The sequence below is a fragment of the Triticum aestivum genome, chromosome 7A (assembly GCF_018294505.1).
Source record: "Triticum aestivum cultivar Chinese Spring chromosome 7A, IWGSC CS RefSeq v2.1, whole genome shotgun sequence".
NCBI classification, from domain to species: Eukaryota; Viridiplantae; Streptophyta; class Magnoliopsida; order Poales; family Poaceae; genus Triticum; species Triticum aestivum.
Genome location: NC_057812.1, coordinates 657,503,985 through 657,518,782, shown reverse-complemented (window position 1 = coordinate 657,518,782; position 14,798 = coordinate 657,503,985).

The window sequence follows — 14,798 nt, the reverse complement described above, 5'->3', positions numbered from 1 at the left end:
GCCTGAAAGTCAATGTCGTCGTCCCAATCTTGTCTCGCTGGTAGTGTTGCAGGTGTTCTGGAAGTACATCCCGCGCATCCTTTGTCCACCTTTTCACTATGTGCTTTTTCGGAATCTCCGTCATCCCTAGGCAATCCATCACCTGACGAAAGATAGGAAATACTATGTTGTTAGCAAAGCGCAAACTGTTTTTTGGCCACAAAAAAGTTCTTGCTTGTATGAGTATATGTGCGCAAATCATCCCCATGTGTTCAAAAAGCCCGCACTCGCACTCGAAGTGCTCACCTCTGTCATGCATCTTCACCATGAACACTACCATGCTCCACTTCTCTCGTTTGTCTGGTCTCGTGTGCGTAGCCCTGTACAAGGCATCTTGTTCTATCTCCTGGACACGGTACCCCCCATGCTTCGTACAGTATCAGCTAGAACTACTCAAACATGGATCTGGTGTAGATCTTGCTTGCATCCAGCTCAATGGATGAGTTTGTTCGCAACACAACTCCTCCCTGAAAAGTAAGCTGGTCAGCGATTCCATTCAAGTCTGCCAATAGATTAGCAACAAGAGAAATAGAACTCCTTACAATTTTACTCATCTTTTCCGCGTAGCTCTCGTCGGATGACTTGTCGAACTGCAGCCTCATGTACTGCCTCACGAACATATGCATTGGAGATCCAGGTGGTACATAGCTCTTCAGCATATGGTTCGCACTCTCGCTACACTGGGTACTTGTCATCTTAGCACATAATACTCCTTTGAAGTACGGCTTAGCCCATTTTTCTCGGATCTCAAACAGTTGAGTCATGTACCCATGGTTTCACAGATTGTGTTTCTCCAGCAAATGAGCCCACGCTTCTTCAAACTCATCAACAGTTAATATGTGATTCACAACTTTGTGGAACTCCTGCCTGAATTCGTTCCTCTTCCCGTAAAGTGATCCAAGACTCTCCTTTGCTTTATTCAGTACATGCCACTTGCACCAGCGATGCACCGTGTCTGGGAGAGTCTTCTTGATTGCAATCTCCATAGCTCCGCACTGATCTGAGACAACCAAATGAAACCACACACACATCACTTTTTTTGTTCAATCACCTAGGAGCAGCGAGGGACAAAATATTCAGAAAGAAAGTTTGAAACACAAACCTATTAGTATGGTCCAAGGTGCTACCCCACCCATCATCCTAACAAACTCCATGAAGACCCACTCAAAACTTTCCACCTGCTCGTCTCTGATCAGCACTCCGGCAAGTAATATACTCTGGAAATGGTTGTTTACTCCGACAAACAGCCTGAACGGCATGTTGTACACGTTTGTCCGATAGGTTGTATCAAACGTGACTGCATCACCAAAGAATTTGTACTTCATCCTGTTGTCTCCCGTTGCCCACATTAAATTCCTGATCCTGCCCTCGCCATCAGGTTGTACCCTAAACAAGAACTCAGGGTCCTTTGCACCTAGTTCATCGAAAACTTCGATCGTCTTCCTAACATCGTCCTCTGCCTCGTCCCGACTTATTTGCACACACAGGTTCCGTAGAGACCTTTTCGTAAACGGAAAATTCTCCACAGTGCCAAATATTAGATTGATTGATGGAAGCGTTCCTACTCTCCAAGGGGAGAGCTGCGTTTGAAAGGACATGTGGTGCCCCCATGTGTGGTTTTGGTAATTGATGACAATCTCTATGGACTAACGGTTGCCTTGAGTTATATTTGAAGCATTTGTCCATAGGATTGTCTTGAAGTCCATGTGTTGGTTTCAAGGAGTTTATGAGATGGCCAAAGTGCTTTTCAAGGAATTATCCAAAGATTGGTCATGTGTGAGTTGAGATGGCCAAAGTGATTTTCAAGGGATTATCCAAAGATTGGTCATGTGTGAGTTGAGCTTATTGCAAGCATGTCTTGAAGAAGAAGATTGTGTGATCATTCATGTTTACCTTCAGGACATCATCCAAATGAAGAGAGTTGGAAAGATTCAATGTTGATTAAGACTAAGTCAAGAGTGAATCAAGTTGATCAACTCACAAAGCGTAGAAGAAGTACCGAGAGGGATCAAGTGATCCCATGGTATGGTAAGCATTGTCCATTACGCTTTGTGTACTAACCCATGGTCTACGTGAGAGTTCTTTGTGGGGTTAGGTATGTTTCCATGGTCTTGCGTCAAGAGGAAGATCTCATACAACCCATGGAGGATGACATCAAGTGGTGATCGTCATCAAGTTTGCAGTGTGCAAGTTCAAGTGGAGCAACTCGAAGAGTGGCTCACCCATAATGGAGTATGGGGGAGCAATCAAGCTTGAAGCTTGCCGTCCATTGTGGTGTCAATGGAATTGTGAAGATGTGCCAAAGAGTGGCTCACCCATAGTGGAGTATGGGGGAGCAATCAACTAGTCTTCATCGAGCCAACACAATCAAGAAAGGTGGTCCAACTTGAGGAAGTCAAGATCGTCATCATCTAGCTCAAGTGGACTATGTGCAAGGCAAAGGTTTGCCCTTGATAGGTTTTCTATTTTACCGGTCTCATAGTGGTAGTTGGGAGACCGGGTTGTAGGATCGATTGTCGTACTATCAAGGGGGGCTCTCTAGGGAGTAGCTTGATCGTATCATTAGTCGAGAGCTCAAACCATTGCATCCTTGCATCATCTTTCTTGGTTCTTGTTTGGTTCCATTTGTGAGTCTTAGAGCTTATGGTCATCTTGATGACAAGCTTGAGTTCATCGAAAACGGAGTTCGCATGCATCTTCTATGATGTTTTCGGTGTTGGAGGTTTTACCGGTCTTATCCGAGGAAGGGTTCTCACCATTTTATTATGGTCCTTTTCTCATTTGCTTCTTATTGATATTTCTCTCAAGATTGTGTTAGCCCTTGTCGTTAGCTTTCCAACAAACTTGGTTTCGTTGAATTCGGAGCTCGTATGCGAAAGTTGTGGCTGTTTTGATATTGCCTGTTTTACACAGAGAGGTTGTACCGCCCCATGGAGAGGTTGTACCGCTTGACCGGTACAACCGGTGTTTGGAGCGGTTGTACCGCTCCAGAATTGGTCCGGAGGTTGTACCGGTCATGTACCGCTCTACCACCGGACTGGTCTCTGTTGTGGTGCGGTTGTTGGGCGGTTGTGGGCCGGTTGTACCGCTTATTGCCTGTTACCGGTTGTACCGGTGCTCATAGAGGTTGTACCGCTCCTATGTTGTTCTGTACATAACGGGCAGATTCGTGGGGACCTATTTAAGGGGGTCTTCTTCCCCAATGGTTCCCCATCTCTTGAGCTTGTTTTTGCCCCCATTGTTGACCTTCTTTGAGCTTGCTAACTCTCACTCCCTCCATGGATTCTTGCTAGTTTTTGAGGGAAAAGAGAGAGGAGATCTAGATCCACATTTCCACCAATCACTTTCTCCTCTATGTGAGGGGAACCCCTTGGATCTAGATCTTGGAGTTCTTGGTGTTCTCCTTCTTGTTCTTCCTCTCATTTCCCTCCCTAGCATTAGTTGCTCCGGTGGGATTTGAGAGAGAAGGACTTGGGCACTCCGTGTGCCCTTGCCATTGCATTTGGTGCATCGGTTTGAGTTCTCCACGGTGATACGTGGAAGTGAAGTTTGAGAAGCTTATTACTCTTGGGTGTTTGGGCACCCTAGAGCTTGTTCCTCTTGGGTGCCTTGGCGCCCTAGACGGTTGGTGTTGTTCGGAGCTCAATCATTGTGGTGTAAAGCTCCGGGCAAGCGTCGGGGTCTCCAATTAGGTTGTGGAGATCGCCCCGAGCAATTTGACGGGTACCGGTGACCGCCCCCAAGGGTTGCCAAAGTGTACGGGTTCGGTGACCGCCCCCAAGGGTTGCCATTTGTACGGGTTCGGTGACCGCCCTCAAGGGTCCCTTAGTGGAATCACGGCATCTTGCATTGTGCGAGGGCGTGAGGAGATTACGGTGGCCCTAGTGGCTTCTTGGGGAGCATTGTGCCTCCACACCGCTCCAAACGGAGATTAGCATCCGCAAGGGTGTGAACTTCGGGATACATCATCGTCTCCGCGTGCCTCGGTTATCTCTTACCCGAGCTCTTTACTTATGCACTTTACTTTGTGATATCCATATTGTTTCTTGTCATATATCTTGCTATCACATAGTTGCTTATCTTGCTTAGCATAAGTTGTTGGTGCACATAGGTGAGCCTAGTTGTTTTAGGTTTTGTGCTTGACAAATTAACCGCTAGGTTTATTCCGCATTTGTTCAAGCCTAAATCGTAATTATTTTAAAACGCCTATTCACCCCCCCCTCTAGGCGACATCCACGATCTTTCAATTGGTATTAGAGCCTCGTGTCTCTTTATTGGGTTTAACCGCCTAGAGAGTAAGGATGTCGACTAGGGGTTTAGGATTCTCTGACACTCTTAGTTTCGATGGCACAAATTTTGATGTTTGGGTAATTCGCATGCTTAATCTCTTTAGGGTCATGGACCCAAATTTAGAGCGAATTGTAGATATGGGTTTTTCTCCTCCAAAGGATCCCCAAAGATTATCTTTAGAGGATGAGAAAAACTCTTATCTCAATGCTCAAGCTTCTAATGTGCTTTTCGATGCTTTGAGCAATGTAGTTATATTTCAACTCATGCCGTTCCGGGATGCTCATGAGTTGTGGACGAAGCTTCAAGATAAATATGGTGTGTCCAAGATTTGTGGGGATGATTGTTCTCCCTCCACCTCCGGTCGTATAGTCTTCTCAACTTCTTCTACTTCACCTACATGTGGTTTGCCACAAGGTAATGATATGGTGAGTAGTGTTGGTCATTGCAATGATGATAGTATGCTTATTGTGGATGATCCTTCATCACTATCTTATTGCAATGCTCCTTCTTTGGACTTTAACACTTCGAGCACTCTAAATGTTTCACATGCTTGTGTTAAAGTTCTTGCATATCATGTAGAAATTGCTTGCTCAAATCTCATGATGATATGCTTGCTATGTCTTGTTGCCATGATAAAAATGTATCTATTTCCTCGAGTTGTTGTGCTAACAATGTAGAGGAAACCCAACACTCCATGGAACAAGATGTGGTCTTGAACGGTGCTTCAAGGGATCCTACATCATCATCGGTTGCTTTTTGCCTTATGGCCAAGGCTTCAAAGGTATCTCCCACTTTGAATCCCAATATATCTTGTGATAATATTGATGATGGCAAGAGTGATGATGATGTCGATTATGATGAAGAGAATGATGATGTTGCCTCCTTAAAATTAAGGGGGAAATAATTTTTAAAGCTCTTCTTAAGAATAAAATTGCTCGTTCCAACTTCATGGAAATCATGTCTATTGCTATTGAGGGCAAGAAATATATTGATGAGTTGGAATCTCGTCTTGAGGAGCATGAGGTCACCATTGATAAAATGGAAGGTCATGAGCGTGATTACGCTAATGAGATTGCGGACCTCTCTCAAGCTCTTGAACTTGAACAAACCACCAAGGAATCTCTTGAGGAGACTTTTGCTCTAGAATTATCTAGAGTGAAGGAATCTCATGATAGAGCTCTTGAGGTGGCCAATGTTTTTGAAACTAAAAATGCTAAGCTTGAAGTTGCTCATGCTGGACTCCTTGAGGATTTTGAGCACCTCGAAAATGGCTCAAGGGTCATCAAGGGTGAGCTCATCAAACTCACCGAGTCTCATGCTCAACTTGAAGCTTCTTATTTAAAAGAGCTTGCCAAGTTGTCCTTCTCCTCTTGTTGTTAATGATGATGCTTGTGCTACTAACTCTATTCTTGTGAAGCATCCATTTTGAAGGAGAATGTTGAGCTAAGGGCTCAACTTGAGTTGCTATCTAGCAATTATGGGAAATTGGAAGAAAGTCATGAAAAGCTCTCAAGCTCTCATGATGATCTTCTAGTATCCCATAATGTGCTAAAGATAGCTCATGAGGCCATGCTTGCTAAGGTAACATCTAGTGAGCCTCATGTGGATACTAGCACTACTTTTAGTCAAAATGCTATATTGCCATGTGCTAGTCCTCGCGATTCATCCATGCATAACATTGGTACATCTTGTGATGAATTGCTTTCCTTGCCTTGTTGCTCTAAAGATGAATCTTATACTTCCTCTAGTACTTGTGTTGAGACTAACCATGTAGAGGAAATCAAAGAGCTCAAGGCCCAAGTCACTTCTTTGAAGAAAGACTTGGAGAAGAGTCATGAAGGGAAATTCACACTCAACAATATCTTGAGTGTGCAAAAATCCCCCAATGACAAAGGTGGACTTGGATTCAACTCCAACAAGAAGAAGAAGTCCAAGGTGAACAAAAAGAAGGGCCAAGAACAAGTCAAGAATTCGGCCAAGATTGTTTGCTTCAAGTGCAAAGTAGAAGGGCATCATGTTAGATCTTGCCCATTGAAGAAGAAGCCCATTAGTGACAAGCAACAAGGGAAGCGGCCACAAGTTCACTCTCATTCTCAACCTCAAGTTGAAGAAAGGCCTCTTCCCAAGAAGACTCAAGCTAATGCTTCTCAAGTTGAGAAATCAAGTGAGAAGAAAGTGAAGAGTAGACGTTGCTACCTATGTCGTGAAAAAGGTCACGTCGCTTCTTCATGCACAATGGTACCTTATCCAACCCTATTCTAATTGATGATATCTATTCTCTTGGGAAGGATAAGGTTGGCAATGTGTTTGCCAATTTGTTGGTACTCAAAGTGGTGTCAAGAAAAGAACCATTTGGGTAGCCAAGCCTATTGTGACTAACCTCTTAGGACCCAACTTGGTTGGGGACCAACAAGCTCAAACTTGATCAATAGGTGATGTTGGAGGTCATTGGAGACTTGGCTACATTATGAAGAATTAAGGGGACTTCATCATTCTTATTGTCTCAAGCCAAGTCATTCGAATTATCAAGTTTCTATCTTATATCCAATGTGCCTCCTTGCGGTAACTTGTACTTAAATTGCTTACATTGAAAGTTACTTGCCCCTTGCATGTTTGGTTTTGTTCCTTGCATGTGTTTGTATATGTTGTGCTTCCAACTTGATTATCTTGAGCAATCAAGTATGTGTGTGTTGGTTTGCACATCATGTACGTGTGTGTCATGCGTTGAGCCTTTTGCATCTTGTTTATTTCTTAGTAGGCTATTGTGAGAGATTAATGGAATATCCCATTATGGGGGAGTGATGTGCTTTGTGCACCTCACAATCCTATAAATGTGTGTACATGAGTAATACCATCTAGTATTGATATTTCAAGATTATCTAGTCACTATGTGGTATGTCTTCTCATGAGAAATTCAAATTCTAAATAGTCCATTAATTATCTCTTGTTGGATCCTTTAATTGCCTCTTGTCTATCTTTAATTGGTATCACATTATGGGGGAGTAATATGCTATGTGTATATTACTAGCCTAGAAAATGTGTACATTTGAGATATTGTCACCTAGAGTTGATATTGTTAATTATCTTGTTCCTAGGTGGCATGTTAGCTCTACAAGTTGCAATTTGCTTTTTGTTTGGTGTGAAGATGATGTCGGATATCCTTGCTATCTACCACCGGGAATTATTTCCATTACTTCTTGTCTTTTGACAATTGGTACTCACTTTTGTGGTAGAATTTATTGATCATCTTTACATTGGCTTTGCTTTTATTTGCCCTTTCTCTTGCCAAGGATTGTATCAACTCCCTTTGTCTTCCATACCACTTGTGGATCTTGTTTATTTCTTGATCTTGTCTAGTGTTTTCTAGATATAGTGAAAGTGGTGATCCCACCTTGTGCATTTTGTATTCAAATGCAAATTCTCTATAATGCACTAGTCTTGGGGGAGCTATCCTATTTTCTATAAAACACTCATCTTGCGATCCTTATCAAGTGTGTGTTGGTGGAAGGCAAGCCGTTTCGTTTTGGTACTTTGTGCCATCATGAAACTTTGTAGAGAGCTTGGTTTGTTTGGAACCATCCTCTCTTTTGGGAGTTTGATATCTCTTATTTGAGTGTATCAATGGATATCTCATTCCTTGATGTATCCTTTATGGATATCCTCCAAGTGATGATTTATTCATTTGGTATCTTTTCTTCGCTTGGTTTTTCTTTGTCTTTTGGTCTCGGTTCTTGAAAGTCTTGAGCATGCATATTTACTTCTTGTAGTTTCTTTGGCATGATTTCCTTCTTTGACCCAATATATAGGGGAAACTCCACCAAGTCTCAAATTGGATGAGATGTGCATGAAATTCATTTTCATATCTATATGCACATATTTATGTGGAGTTTGTCCTATGTGTTGTTGGTTCTCTAACTCTTTGGTCCCAATGAGTTTGGGTACCATTTTGTTTGTGTTGTTGTTCTAGGAACAAGTGGAGATGCATTGGATGCTCGGCTCACTCACAAGGAAGGTGTTGTCACCATGTGCTTATTGGAGTCAAGCTACGATGATCAATGAACTACTATCTACCTTCAATTGGTATCTACTACATCCTTCCAATGTTAACTTGGTAATAAGTATCTTCATATTCTTCATGCACACATTTCTTGCATCAACCTTGTGTAGGTTGTATCATGGCATGTTATTCATCCATTCTTGTGATACTTGTTTCCTTTCTCAAAGCATCCCAACAATGATCTCTTGTTGCTAGTTGTGATGTCTTTGATGGTCGTGTGTAGGAATTCATTTATATACAATAAGACCATATCTAGCCATGTGCTATGCTTCCAAGCAAATATCTTATTGGTATATGCATGACCTACCTTTGGATATCTTGTTCCTCGTGTTGTAACTATTTCGGGTGTACATCCTTCTTTGTAGATATATATCATCATGATTTCGTCTACCTAGAATCTTATACACTTGAGATAAGTTGCATATCTAGTTGATATCCTTTCTTTCACGTCCACCTTGTCTTTCTTATGTTATTTCTTTGGTGGCTCCGTGAAAGCTTTTGCCTTGAGTGCGTGTCTTCTATCGTTGCATCTTGATGCACTCTTGTGTGTGGTGAAGATTATTTTCCTCATGCTTATCTTTACGAGGCTTTTGCCATCTTAATTGGTATCCCTCGTCTTGATGAGGCTTTCATCTTCTATCTTCACCACGGGTTGTCACAAGCATAGGTTCTTAATATGCTTATTAGTAAGCTTGTGAACCCATTTGCTAGTTGTGTGTGGGAATGATAGGCCTTGCACCGTGTGCCTCATTCTTTCAAGACTTTATTGATGCTTAATGCTCATCCGTACATTAGTCTTCTCAAGTGCATTGCCTTGACTCACACACATCATTTTGGTTGAGCCCATTCTTAAGTTGCCTCTTTATTACTTGTTGCTCAACCATGTGTGTGTTGCAAGTACTAGGCTTTGTTTCCTATATGCTCACTTGCACTTTTGTAAGTTTCTATTGATTTTGGGGGAGCTATGATCCTATTTTGTGCACTTTGTATCCAAATACAAATATTCTTATGTGTGCACAAATCATGGGGAGCTTCTCTAGTTTCTTTAGAACACTCCTTTGCTCATATCATAATATCCTTTATTCATGTAGCTCGTAGGATCTTTGGTCTAGTTGGTTCAATTGATACCGTTGATTGCTTGCTTCAATTGGTACCTTTTGATTGCTTGATTGCTTGTGTCTCTCTTGTTATGTCCTTGTGGCATATCATTCCTTTAGCAATCTTGGTGCCTCAATATAGTTGGTCTTCCTCCAAGTATTACCGTTGGATATGTGTATTGCATTCCACTCTCTTGTTGAGAAATACACAACTTATGGAGGAACACAATTTTTATTGGCCTTCTAAGCTTTTCGCCCATTTTGGCAATCGATGCCAATGGGGGAGAAGTTTTAGAGAGTTTTGTGGATAAGTTTAGAGAGTTTTTTTCTTCTTGCTTTGGTTTTGTACCTAAGAATTTGCATCTCATACACATGCATTATTGGTTGTTGCATTGCATGGTGATAAATAATTCCTTATATAAACTCTCTTGAAAGTGATTGTCGTCAATTACCAAAATGGGGAGATTGAAAGGACATGCGGTGCCCCCATGTGTGGTTTTGGTAATTGATGACAATCTCTATGGACTAACGGTTGCCTTGAGTTATATTTGAAGGATTTGTCCATAGGATCGTCTTGAAGGCCATGTGTTGGTTTCAAGGAGTTTATGAGATGGCCAAAGTGCTTTTCAAGGAATTATCCAAAGATTGGTCATGTGTGAGTTGAGATGGCCAAAGTGCTTTTCAAGGAATTATCCAAAGATTGGTCATGTGTGAGTTGAGCTTATTGCAAGCATGTCTTGAAGAAGAAGATTGTGTGATCATTCATGTTTACCTTCAAGACATCATCCAAATGAAGAGAGTTGGAAAGATTCAATGTTGATCAAGACTAAGTCAAGAGTGAATCAAGTTGATCAACTCACAAAGCGTAGAAGAAGTACCGAGAGGGATCAAGTGATCCCATGGTATGGTAAGCATTGTCCATTACGCTTTGTGTACTAACCCATGGTCTACGTGAGAGTTCTTTGTGGGGTTAGGTATGTTTCCATGGTCTTGCGTCAAGAGGAAGATCTCATACAACCCATGGAGGATGACATCAAGTGGTGATCGTCATCAAGTTTGCAGTGTGCAAGTTCAAGTGGAGCAACTCGAAGAGTGGCTCACCCATAATGGAGTATGGGGGAGCAATCAAGCTTGAAGCTTGCTGTCCATTGTGGTGTCAATGGAATTGTGAAGATGTGCCAAAGAGTGGCTCACCCATAGTGGAGTATGGGGGAGCAATCAACTAGTCTTCATCGAGCCAACACAATCAAGAAAGGTGGTCCAACTTGAGGAAGTCAAGATCGTCATCATCTAGCTCAAGTGGACTATGTGCAAGGCAAAGGTTTGCCCTTGATAGGTTTTCTATTTTACCGGTCTCATAGTGGTAGTTGGGAGACCGGGTTGTAGGATCGATTGCCGTACTATCAAGGGGGGCTCTCTAGGGAGTAGCTTGATCGTATCATTAGTCGAGAGCTCAAACCATTGCATCCTTGCATCATCTTTCTTGGTTCTTGTTTGGTTCCATTTGTGAGTCTTAGAGCTTATGGTCATCTTGATGACAAGCTTGAGTTCATCGAAAACGGAGTTCGCATGCATCTTCTATGATGTTTTCGGTGTTGGAGGTTTTACCGGTCTTATCCGAGGAAGGGTTCTCACCATTTTATTATGGTCCTTTTCTCATTTGCTTCTTATTGATATTTCTCTCAAGATTGTGTTAGCCCTTGTCATTAGCTTTCCAACAAACTTGGTTTCGTTGAATTCGGAGCTCGTATGCGAAAGTTGTGGCTGTTTTGATATTGCCTGTTTTACACAGAGAGGTTGTACCGCCCCATGGAGAGGTTGTACCGCTTGACCGGTACAACCGGTGTTTGGAGCGGTTGTACCGCTCCAGAATTGGTCCGGAGGTTGTACCGGTCATGTACCGCTCTACCACCGGACTGGTCTCTGTTGTGGTGCGGTTGTTGGGCGGTTGTGGGCCGGTTGTACCGCTTATTGCCTGTTACCGGTTGTACCGGTGCTCATAGAGGTTGTACCGCTCCTATGTTGTTCTGTACATAACGGGCAGATTCGTGGGGACCTATTTAAGGGGGTCTTCTTCCCCAATGGTTCCCTATCTCTTGAGCTTGTTTTTGCCCCCATTGTTGACCTTCTTTGAGCTTGCTAACTCTCACTCCCTCCATGGATTCTTGCTAGTTTTTGAGGGAAAAGAGAGAGGAGATCTAGATCCACATTTCCACCAATCACTTTCTCCTCTATGTGAGGGGAACCCCTTGGATCTAGATCTTGGAGTTCTTGGTGTTCTCCTTCTTGTTCTTCCTCTCATTTTCCTCCCTAGCATTAGTTGCTCCGGTGGGATTTGAGAGAGAAGGACTTGGGCACTCCGTGTGCCCTTGCCATTGCATTTGGTGCATCGGTTTGAGTTCTCCACGGTGATACGTGGAAGTGAAGTTTGAGAAGCTTATTACTCTTGGGTGTTTGGGCACCCTAGAGCTTGTTCCTCTTGGGTGCCTTGGCGCCCTAGACGGTTGGTGTTGTTCGGAGCTCAATCATTGTGGTGTAAAGCTCCGGGCAAGCGTCGGGGTCTCCAATTAGGTTGTGGAGATCGCCCCGAGCAATTTGACGGGTACCGGTGACCGCCCCCAAGGGTTGCCAAAGTGTACGGGTTCGGTGACCGCCCCCAAGGGTTGCCATTTGTACGGGTTCGGTGACCGCCCTCAAGGGTCCCTTAGTGGAATCACGGCATCTTGCATTGTGCGAGGGCGTGAGGAGATTACGGTGGCCCTAGTGGCTTCTTGGGGAGCATTGTGCCTCCACACCGCTCCAAACGGAGATTAGCATCCGCAAGGGTGTGAACTTCGGGATACATCGTCGTCTCCGCGTGCCTCGGTTATCTCTTACCCGAGCTCTTTACTTATGCACTTTACTTTGTGATAGCCATATTGTTTCTTGTCATATATCTTGCTATCACATAGTTGCTTATCTTGCTTAGCATAAGTTGTTGGTGCACATAGGTGAGCCTAGTTGTTTTACGTTTTGTGCTTGACAAATTAACCGCTAGGTTTATTCCGCATTTGTTCAAGCCTAAATCGTAATTATTTTAAAACGCCTATTCACCCCCCTCTAGGCGACATCCACGATCTTTCAGCGTTGCTATATATTGATGCGGACAGAAGACCTGTCGTAGGTTACAAGATAGAACGATCGCTAGGATTCATCCTGTTACAAGAGAAAGAGACAGATAAGGATACGGGATAGAGGGAGAGATAGTTAGGATTACATGGTGTATAGCATTCAAACTTCTAACACCCTCCCTTAATCTAAACTATCCTATGTTCAGGTTTCTCTTGAACTCTACAAAAGGCTTAACTGACAAAGCTTTAGTGAACCCATCTGCTACCTGATCCTTGGATGGAATGAATCTTATGTCCAATTTTTTTTTCTGCCACTCTTTCTCGTACAAAATGAAAATCAATTTTAATGTGTTTAGTTCTGCTATGAAAAACTGGATTAGCTGAGAGATAGGTGGCCCCCAAGTTATCACACCATAAACATGGAACATGACGTTGCTTGATTCCCAACTCATCAAGTAATGATTCCACCCAAATGATCTCAGCAGTAGCATTTGCCAATGACTTGTACTCGGCTTCTGTACTTGATCTTGACACTCTAGCTTGTTTCCTGGCACTCCAAGAAATAAGGTTTGGACCAAAGAACACTACAAATCCTCCAGTCAATTTTCGGTCATCACTACATCCTGTCCAGTCAGCATCAGAAAAAGCACTAACCAGTGAAGAATTAGAGCGTTTGAACTGAAGCCCCAAACTCACAGTATGCTTAATGTGCCGCACAATCCTTTTGATAGCTGTCCAATGGGTGCAAGTAGGAGCATGCAGATATTGACAAACCTTGTTCACGGCAAAGGATATGTCTGGTCGTGTCAAAGTCAATACTGTAGAGCTCCAACAGTACTCCTATATTTTGTGCTTTCCTCTTCCTTAAGTGGTTCTCCTTCATGCGCTGAAAGTTGTTCTGAAGAAGACAAAGGTGTGGGCGAAGGCTTGCAGTCTTTCATTCCCATACGAGTTAGAAGTTCAGAGGCATATTTTTCTTGACTCAACATTATGCCATCTTGAATCTTCTTAACTTCAACACCAAGGAAGAAATGTAAATCACCAAGATCCTTCAAGGAAAATTCAGAACTTAAATCATGCAAGAGAGCATTAGTGGCATTTTGTGAGGAGCTCGCAACTATGATGTCATCAACATAAATGAGCACAAACATGACAGCATTTGCCTTATTATAAATGAAGAGAGACGTATCAGCCTTGGACGCAACAAAACCAAGATGCTTCAATTGTGAGCTCAACCATGAGAACCATGCTCTAGGAGACTGTTTCAGACCATAAAGAGATTTATCAAATTTGCAAACATAATGAGGTGTTTGTTTATTTTCATACCCTGGTGGTTGCCTCATATAGACCTCCTCTTCCAAAACACCATGCAAAAACGCGTTCTGAACATCTAGCTGTCTAAGACTCCATCCTCTGGAAATAGCAATAGCCAGCACAAGTCTGATGGTGGCAGCTTTTACAACAGGACTAAAAGTGTCCTCATAATCAATACCATACCGTTGCTTGAAACCTTTTGCAACCAGACGTGCCTCGTACCTATCGATGGAGCCATATGCTTTTCTTTTGATTCTATAAACCCATTTGCAATCAGTAATATTTTTACCTCTTTGACTTGGTACCAAGTGCCATGTTTTATTCCTCATGAGTGCACCATATTCTTCATCCATAGCCCTTTTCCACTTAGGATCTCCAAGTGCATCACTCAATCTTGTTGGTTCACCTGAAATACACAACATGCCATACGGGATAGTACCATCTGTTCTTACTTTGGGATTTCTAATCCCTTTTTGCAATCGAGTCATAATCCTTGAAGTGGTGACAGGTTGTGGCTGTAGTTGCACAGAAGACTGCTCAATGTGACTAGCCGCAGAAGATCCAGAAGATCCTTCCAAATCTGTAGATTGAGAGGGCGCAGAAGATCCAGTGGCCAATGGTGTGGTCGAACCTGGAGTGAAGTCTTTCCTGGAGCTGTTGTTGCTGTCGGCTGCATGTGCGTAGTGCGCGCGCGCCCGCTACCGCGTGATGGCGCGGCGCTCATGGAGTGGCCCGCCGCTTGGCTAGACGCGGCCTGATCCACCCGAACGGGCTGTCGCACCGGCGTGCGATCCAAAATGGACCTGCGCGCCTGATCCAAGGCCGGCTGACGCACTGGCGTGGCAGGCGCAGCCAGGTCCTCCTCGGGTTCCGCACCGGCTCCTCCTTCTT